This window comes from Onychostoma macrolepis, chromosome 25 (genome assembly GCF_012432095.1).
Source record: "Onychostoma macrolepis isolate SWU-2019 chromosome 25, ASM1243209v1, whole genome shotgun sequence".
In the NCBI taxonomy this organism is placed as follows: Eukaryota; Metazoa; Chordata; class Actinopteri; order Cypriniformes; family Cyprinidae; genus Onychostoma; species Onychostoma macrolepis.
The window spans coordinates 14538476-14547798 of NC_081179.1; positions in this window are offsets into that span (position 1 = coordinate 14538476).

The window sequence follows — 9323 nt, forward strand, 5'->3', positions numbered from 1 at the left end:
ACTCTGGGAGGGATTGGCATGGTAATGTACATGACAATGTTAATGTATTTGGCGGAATAGATACATGATCACTTCGTTGCAGATCTATACAGGTGGAGCTGGGGAAGGTGGAGGGCTTCTGACGCACAATGCAGACTGCTACAGCAAGCACTAATCATATATTTGAATGTTGAGCAAGCTCATTGGCTACCGATACAGGAGAGAACCAATCAGCTGTGCCATGTGATAATGATGTCATTAGGTCAGATTGAGTTAGACCTATTGGACTGCGCCATCTAGAGTTTCATGCCAGAACTCTGTATTAATGCTTGCCTTAGTGGCTCCTTTATTTAAATGCATAATTGTAGTAAAACAGAGATGTTTAAAATGTATGCTGAACTCTTGGAAACGACAAAACCATGTTTTATCATTTTCCTACCTACTTGTTTTTCAGCATTTATACATAGTTACTTATCAACTGGAACCCATTTCATTTCCAAACCTTTAAAACAAAACAAGCAAGGTCATAAAGAATTATGGATGTAATTATTAGCATTCCTCTTCGATATCCGGACTGTGTCTTTTTGAAAAAAAATTTGATAAACAAAAGAAAAAAGATTTTAAAGCTACTGCTGGAATTACTGCTCAAAAACCAAAGGTTTTTTTTTTTTTAAGTAACAATGTGTTTTACAGAGATATGCTACTGACGCGAGCTATGACCAATCAAAGAGAAGGAAATTTCAGCGGGGAGCTGTTATGCCTGCTGCTAGTATGGATATTTGGAAAAGATTAGCAATATCTCGGAATACCAAAGTTTGATTCAGCCATATTTGTGGCAATGAACCTTTTACTGAATAAAGACATCTCCAGAATGTCGAGACCATCAAATTTCTTAACCAAGAACCTGTCAAACCTGTACAATACGGAACTGGTTGAAGGAGGTGTTGATTTAGTAAAGTTAAAAGCAATCATAATCCAGGATGAGTCACTATAGGGAAAATGGGCTATTTAACACAGAACCATGAAATGGTGTTTCACGGTTTTAAGCAGAACAAAAAAGATAGAGATATTAATGGTGAGTCATTTTGCAGCATTTCAAATGGTTAAGTTTCCCTTTACAGAGAAGCAAAATGAAGTACACGTTAAATGTGAAGAAGTGAATTACGAGGTAAATGAGATATGTAGGGATTAGAATTAAAAAACAGTACATATTGTGTTATCCAGATCAAATAGGTGTTTATGGGCTGCATTTAATTTGAATAATGAATTCAAACCAGTTCTTTAGGGTGTTTCAATAGCCTTTCTTCTGAAGAAGTCCACAAGGGTTCGATTCATTTGTCTTTTCAATGCTGCATTACCTCTGCATTGCACTTCTAACAACCTCATGTCATTTTTTAAACTTTTGTCTGTTTCGTTCCAGGAATACGTCCAACTTTCTGAGCACGATGGGATCCCATCGCCTCAGACTCTATTAACAAATTTCCTTGATTCCTAATTCAAGCGGACAGAAACAGCCACTGTAATTATGTCAGAAATCTTCCCCATCTGACTAATTATATTTCTCATCAGAGTCTGATGATGCTCATTATACTTCCTTTCCAAGAAACGGCGATAAATAAGAGGCCTAAGACAAGCCTTTGAAAACACCGGGCTTGAGTACAGCTTAACCATAATGCTCAGTATAAGATTTAGATAATACTATAAATTAAGGGCAATTACATACACAATGCAACACAAAATACAATCACTATCGAAAAGGATTTTTTTTAGTTTCTTTAATGCACTGTAAATAAATGGATATCAGTGCATGTGATTTTACTCTAAAATATTTCTGCAATATCCTCACTTCTCTCTGCTAATGTATGCAATACCACACTTCAGTTAAGCCAGTTGCATTCATACATGCCTCCATTCTAGCATGCACTGCTCACTTTTTACATTTCAATCAGCACCCGATGAATAAAATCAAGTCAAAGCCAATATTTTTTCTTGTTCAATAGCCATTTCACATTGAAAAATGTCACAGTATGGTAGTGAAGTCAAGTCAGTCACAACTTCCATTTTATGCTGAATTTAAGAATTACAATTTACCTTATAATTAATTGAGAAAATTTATATTTATTATTAATATTTTATATATACACAATATTTCAAATGTTTTACATTAAGTCTTATTCGGACCGTTTTTTTTTTTTTTTTAAGACAATACAAATGATTAACAAGTTATGTTTCAAGTTTAGTTTATTTCTAGAGCACATTTAAAAACAGCAGTAATTGACCAAAGTGCTGTACATAAAAGATCATAAAACAAGCAACAATAAGGTCATGTACATAGTACTGTACATTACAGCTTAAAAAAAATAAAAATAAAAATCCAGAAATGGTCACTTTTGGTGAAATTTAAATCATCATGTGACTTTTCATTGGGTTATTTTGAAGCGTATCACTAGTACACACACAAAAAAAATGGTCTAGGATTTACTTTGAAACTATTTCAGTTTCGAACAGAATACGCATTTAAAAATGTGGCACGTCCGTTTAATTTGATCATGGGGTTGTGTATGTGTGTATGGATCAGATGAATGTTGGATTGTGAACGTTCTCATTGGGTTTGTCAATGGATGAAAGGTGTAAAGATAGGATACTGTACATCTGACTGAGCTGTAATCAATAATATTGTCAAACTTATCTTGTTCTTCTCTAAATCAAGCCTCTGAAATCAATACTAACCTTGGACAATGTCATGGAAACAAACATCAATGCAAATCTGTTCAACGATAAACAACAGGCGTCTGGCCTTGTTAATAGGACACATCTGAACTCATGGATATTGATGTTATTTTGAAGTGTCTGGAGGTACAAGAATATTGTTCTGCAGTTGTTTTTATATTATTCACTGCAGGGAAAAACTTTTACGCAAAGGCAAAGTCTATTTAAAATGCTTTCTTAGTTAAATAAATACTTGCAATTAAACCAAAGACCATCCATCATAAAATGCTAAAAACCTACATTTTTCATAACCCACTTGTTATATCTGATGTCAGCATTGCCTCACCTTAAGTAAAGATTAAGCCAATATTATATATGAACTTCTATCCAGCTTGTTTAAATAAGCTTTAGGGTAGTTTTATCCAGATATATTTTAAGACAGAACCTTGTGAAAAGCCTTTGACTCATATTCTTTTTAACTGTTTGGTTACGACTATGCATGCTTTTGGAGGTTTCCAAATTAGATTCAGATACCCACTTTAGTGCTACTAAATAAATGATTGATTACACTTCTGGTCTGCTCTTTAGTGCAGTGGGGAGTTTGTTTCTTTGTAAGTACATTTACGTGCATTAAAATATTAATTTAGATTTAATTATTCAGAACAGATAATCACTAATCAGGCATGGCTCTCCAGTGCCTTTGCTTATTTGAGGAGAACAGCATTTCTTGCTGCTCTGAGCTGCAGCAAGGCTTGGATCACAGACTGAAGACTGGCTTGATTTCACTCTTTTAATTCTGGAAACCCTGTAGAGACTGATCTATAGGCCTGTGTCCAGTTGCACACACCAGAGAAAAACCTTAGTAGTAAATGTAAGGGTACCACTGTAGATGTAAGGTTTTCTTAGGGGGGTTTGTTAAAACTGGCTGCTTTTTGCATCTGGTTTTCCCACAGCAGGGATGCTGGGACAGTTTGATTGCTGACAGATTTGTCATTTATTTCTCTTGCTGGTATCATTTCTAAAAGCAATCAGCATATTGGTAAAATATTTGTTATACAGAAACAGCCTTCACAGATTGTTGTGTATTATTTTAAGGGAATAGTTCAAATTTGCTGAAAATTTACTCACCCTCAGGCTATTCAAGATGTAGATGAGTTTGTTTCTTCATCAGAACAGATTTGGAGAAATTTACCAATGGATCCTCTGCAGTGAATGGGTGCCGTCAGAATGAGAGTCCAAACAGCTGATAAAAACATTACAATAATCCACACGAATCAGGCCTGTCAGTTAACATCTTGTGAAGTGCAAAGAAGAGATGTGTTGTTTGCTTCCACTTCCACAGATTTTTACCCATGCTTTTACATAATAGATACTGCCATATCAAGCATCCATTATTATCAATGTAAACCCTTTCATTACGTCAACAGATCAACTAATTTAGACAGAAAAATCTAATCAAATTATATTTGAAATGTGAAATGTAGATCATTTTTATAGACCCTTAATAAAACATGTTTTCAAGTTGCCAGACATGATTAAATAGGCCTATTGCTATCCATTCAAAATGAAGAGACCATTTTGTTTGTCTTTTTCATGTTGCTTTTTCAATATAACATATATGTGACCCTGGACCACAAAACCAGTCTTAAGTCGCTGGGGTATATTTGTAGCAATAGCCAAAAATACATTGTATGGGTCAAAATGATCCATTTTTATTTTATGCCAAAAATCAATAGGATATTAAGTAAAGATCATGTTCCATGAAGATATTTAGTGAATTTCCTACCGTAAATATATCAAAACTTAATTTTTGATCAGTAATATGCATAGCTAAGAACTTCATTTAGACAACTTTAAAGGTGATTTTCTCAATATTTTGATTTTTTTGCACCCTCAGATTCCAGATTTTCAAATAGTTGTATATATAAAATATAAAATGTTGACTGTAAGTACACACATATGATCACATAGCTTATGATCAGCTATTTCTGACTTCCCGTGACAACAAGAGGGAGTGATTTCTTTTGAAAGTCAGGCGCCCTTTTTGACAACTGTGTGTTGATGTAACCTGTTTAATCAAACCCTAAGTTTCAGTTCCTGTTGCCACCCCCTTGCATCCCTAAAAATGATGGTCTAGATCCGCCCCTGAAGCCACATCCGAATGAACCGTTGTGTCTCTACTATAGGTCTCCAACGGTTTTGTTCCAGAATTAATGAGTTTTTATGAACGAATCGTTTTTATGAACGAACGAATGACTCATAAAAAGACTCAAAAACCCCGAAGACTGCAGATTTATCTGGAACCAGGGAAACATGGACAAGCGGAGTGATACAGATGGTGAAATGTCCACAAGTCCATACTCTTCAAATGATCACAGAAATGAAAACACACAAAAGTTTCAAAAACGGTTAGACTGGTGCTTAAGGTAATCTTTAAAAAGCTATAAATGCGATGTAAGCAGGGTTTTTTTTTTGTTTGTTTTGTTTTGTTTTGTTTTCTGTGTCTGTATGTGATCTTCCCATTATTTTTAGGTTGTTTGGTTTAGTAAGCCGTTGTTGACAGATAAGAAATCGTGAATATTTCGCAAAGTCGAGAAAACGCTTCAAGTTCAACGTTACGGTTAGGTAAGTTCAATTAACATCCTTGTATAACCTAGATAATTTAATAATAAATAGGCTACTTTACATTATTAGTTGAATGTTGACCGTTGTCCCTGGCAACCAATTTCCTGCATATTGCTTTCTTACCCTTTATGTGATCTCTTGCTTCCATGCAATAGAATAAATTCAACTCAAATTAATGTTTAATGTCCCTGAATTTATGTATTTGTCAAGTGACCGTGTAATAAGAAGAATTACACAGTCAGCCAGTCAAATTCATATAATATTAAAAATATAAAAGAGAGTATATGATCTTGGACAGGATCAGATGATTGTTTCAGCATATCTAATCACATCCATTTTAAAGGCCGTTTAAACGGAGACTGAGGAGACTCTTTTTTTTTTCTTTTTCTGTTTGGTATGTTTGCAGATGAAAGCACACCAGTGGAAAATGCAAACTGTGATAAACACAGACACAGAACGAGAGGAAGAGATGAAGAAGAGACAAACAGAAAGAGAAATTGCACAGCAGTGCTTGTTGGTTGACAAGCCAGACATCTCTGGAACAGGTAGTGCTGATCCGGAATAAAAGGCCTATTTAATCTGCTTTACAACCGACAATGCTGACCTTGCTGGAAGATTATTAAACTTTGGAAGAGAGATCTCTTACAATCACATTCTGTCAGAGCTCAACCGCGGGGTTCTCTTCTCGCCTTCCGGAGCGCAATCAGCGCTGTGTTCGGCTCAACAGCGCCATCTAGTGATTCGCTGCATAAATTGATGGCCAATTCATTTATGCTTAAATTGGGAGACCTCAAATGTTAATAGCTTGTAAAATATATTTAACACAAGCTTTTTTCTTAACGGCATTACAGCTGAGGATTATAAACAAAACTGATAATTGATTACGCATTTCAACCACACATAAAAAAATGTTAAATATGTTTGGTAACTCAGAGATGCCAGATATAAAACCAGAAATTATCATTCATTTTTCTATTAACCCTAAAACAGGCAAGAGTGGAAAATGATCAGCAAAAAATCATGTCACTTTTTATGTCATCTGGACTTAAGAAAAAAACATATTCAAAATTTTTTTGTAATATTTGATATTAATAGTTGTATTTCCCAGGATACGTTGCCCTATTAAGGTAACCTATAAAAAACTGATTTATTTGATGCAAACAAATATGTATTATTCAAAATATGCTGCATGCATGACATGTCTAAGTGTCCTAAAATTGAGGCACAGACATTTCTTGTATGTTTACATTTCTGCAGTTTAGCTCCATCCCTAAACAATCATATAATGTCATTTATGTAACAACATACAATTTTTTTATGTAATCCTTAAGACTTTTGCTAGATCTTTCAGATGTTTTTGATCAGGGTTGGAGCTAAACGCTGCAGGATGATGGACCTCCAGGAGCAGGGCTGGACACCCCTGTTTTATCATAAAATGAGCTGCATGAAACCCTGCAAGAAACTGGAACACCAAACCCCCTCAAAACACCCCACCCTGCGCACACACACGTCACCACCCTAGAATGCACAATAATGAAATAAGAACGGGGGGCACAGTTTACCTTACCAGGGACACCATTCATTGTCAATATTGAGGATAATCCTTTTTTTATACCCTAATCTGGCAATGCATCTCAGTGGTGATACGCATATTTCAAAATGCTATAGAAAGCAACTCGAATATATGACTTAATTTTCTTTTTTCAACATGTCAAGACGATGTTCACAATTAATACTAACAGTTGTATTACTTTTTTTTTTTTTTTTTTATTGAAAAAGTAAGATCAATATATGCCTACGTTCTACATTTTCTGAATGTCCAGCCACATGGTGTTTGAAATGTGAAATGTACATTGTACAAACTGTACACAGCCAGTTTGGTCAAACTGACAAAACAAGCACAGAAATTTTGAACCAAGTCATTCGATCCCCATACTCCAAACAACCTCAACTATGATAATAGTATTGGATGAAAAATTCTTCCACATGCCTCCAAGAAACTAAAGAATATGTATCCTGTGGTGCGCTTTGCTCATTTAAGGGTTAAAATATTTTCTGCTTGGTGTACATAGGCTATTTTTGTTTGCATCAAAGAGGAAATACTAGAATGGATACCACACACATTTATGAAAATGCTTATTTTACTTTGTATCATGTTAAAGGGATAGTTCACCCAAAAATGAAAATTCTGTCATTAATTACTCACCCTCATGTCGTTCCAAACCCGTAAGACCTTCGTTCATCTTCGGACACAAATTAAGATATTTTTTGATGAATTCTGAGAGCTTTCTGACCCTCCCAAAGACAGCAAGGATACTACCATGATCAAGGCTCAGAAAAGTAGCAAGGACATCGTAAAATAGTCCATGTGACATTAGTGGTTCAACTGTAATTTTACAAAGCAGCGAGAATACGTTTTGTGCACAAAGAAAACAATAATAACAATTTATTCAACAATTTGTCTCCCCGAGTTACCATCTTCTGCCATTTTGGAGAGTACCCCAGATCAACATAATCAGTTTACATTCAGCATGCGCGTGTTTTCTACTGAACGTTACCAATGCTGATTACGTTGATTACTTAATTTGTGTTTGGAAAGACATGAGGGTGAGTAATTAATGACAGACTTTTCATTTTTGGGTGAACTATCCCTTTAACTAAAACCATGTTTTTAGTTAAAGTCCACGAGCTGGGACTCAAACTCAGGACACCCAGAGCGCAATGCATCTGTCGCTGCGCTGCCCACAGGGCTATCTGCACAGACCTGATATATAATGTTAATTACAATAACTTTCATCTTACATTTTCATTCGAAATTTCATTTTCAAGTACTAACTTAACGAAAACTGAAAGAAAACGTAAATAAAATTTCGTGAACACTTATTCACTATTAGCTATGACTTTTCCCTCAATAAACTCCTAATTTGCTGCTTATTAATAGTTAGTAAGGTAGTTAAGTTTAGGTATTGGGTAGGATTAGGAATGTAGAATAAGGCATTAATATGTGCTTAATTACTAGTAATAAATGGCTAATTTTCTAATAATATGCATGTTAATAAGCAACTAGTTAAGAGACCCTAAAATAAAGTGCTACCAAAATAAAAAAAAAAAAAAACTTCGACATTTAATTAAAACTTTAAAATACATTTGAAATGATAAAAAATCTAAACTAATTCAACATCTCAATAAAACTACATTGTAGTTAAAAAAACAAAAAAACAAATTAATAATTGGAGAACAATCAGGGATTAATTTTCTGTTTAAATATTCTGTTATTTTTACAGTTGGATCCACTTAGCAGTCAAAAGCAGACCATTTCTAAAAGAACATTACATTTTAGAAGAAAAAAATAAAAACCATCAAAAAGAAACACAACCATTTGTCATTTTTTTGTGTTTATTTTCAGTGTACTTAAAAAATACTGGATCTCACCAGCACTTACTATCATTGGCTATAATGTGATCCTCCCAGAGAAAAGAAACAAGAGTACCGGTCAATACAAGACATTCATACAAAGTGTTTTTATCCCAGAATGCTACCCAGAATCCATACTGGAGAGAGACAGTTAAACAGTCACAACAGATGGCTATGATTAAAACACCCACACACAAAGCAAAAATAGGCAAACACAGCTTCCACCAAAATATGCCTACTCTGAATATAAAGTTTTGCATACTTTTCTTTGTCCTAATACAACACATTTGTACAGGCACATCTTTATTCAGACCTACAATACAGTTCCCGAGAGCACAGTAAAATAAAAAAGCAACAACTTGGGGGATTTTCTTTTTTCATACTATCTGCCTGAAACATTCGCACAAACCAATATGAAAAAAAAAAAAAGAGATAAACATTCCAAAATAAAGAAGAAGAAAAACTGGGCAGCAAAATTTTTGGTTTTGCATGAGTGATGCACTTCTGGCTTTCATCGCTACTGTTGTTTCCTCTTCTCCAATTTTTTTTTTTTTTTTTTACCCACTCTAAAGTATTACATGTATATAATTTCTTAG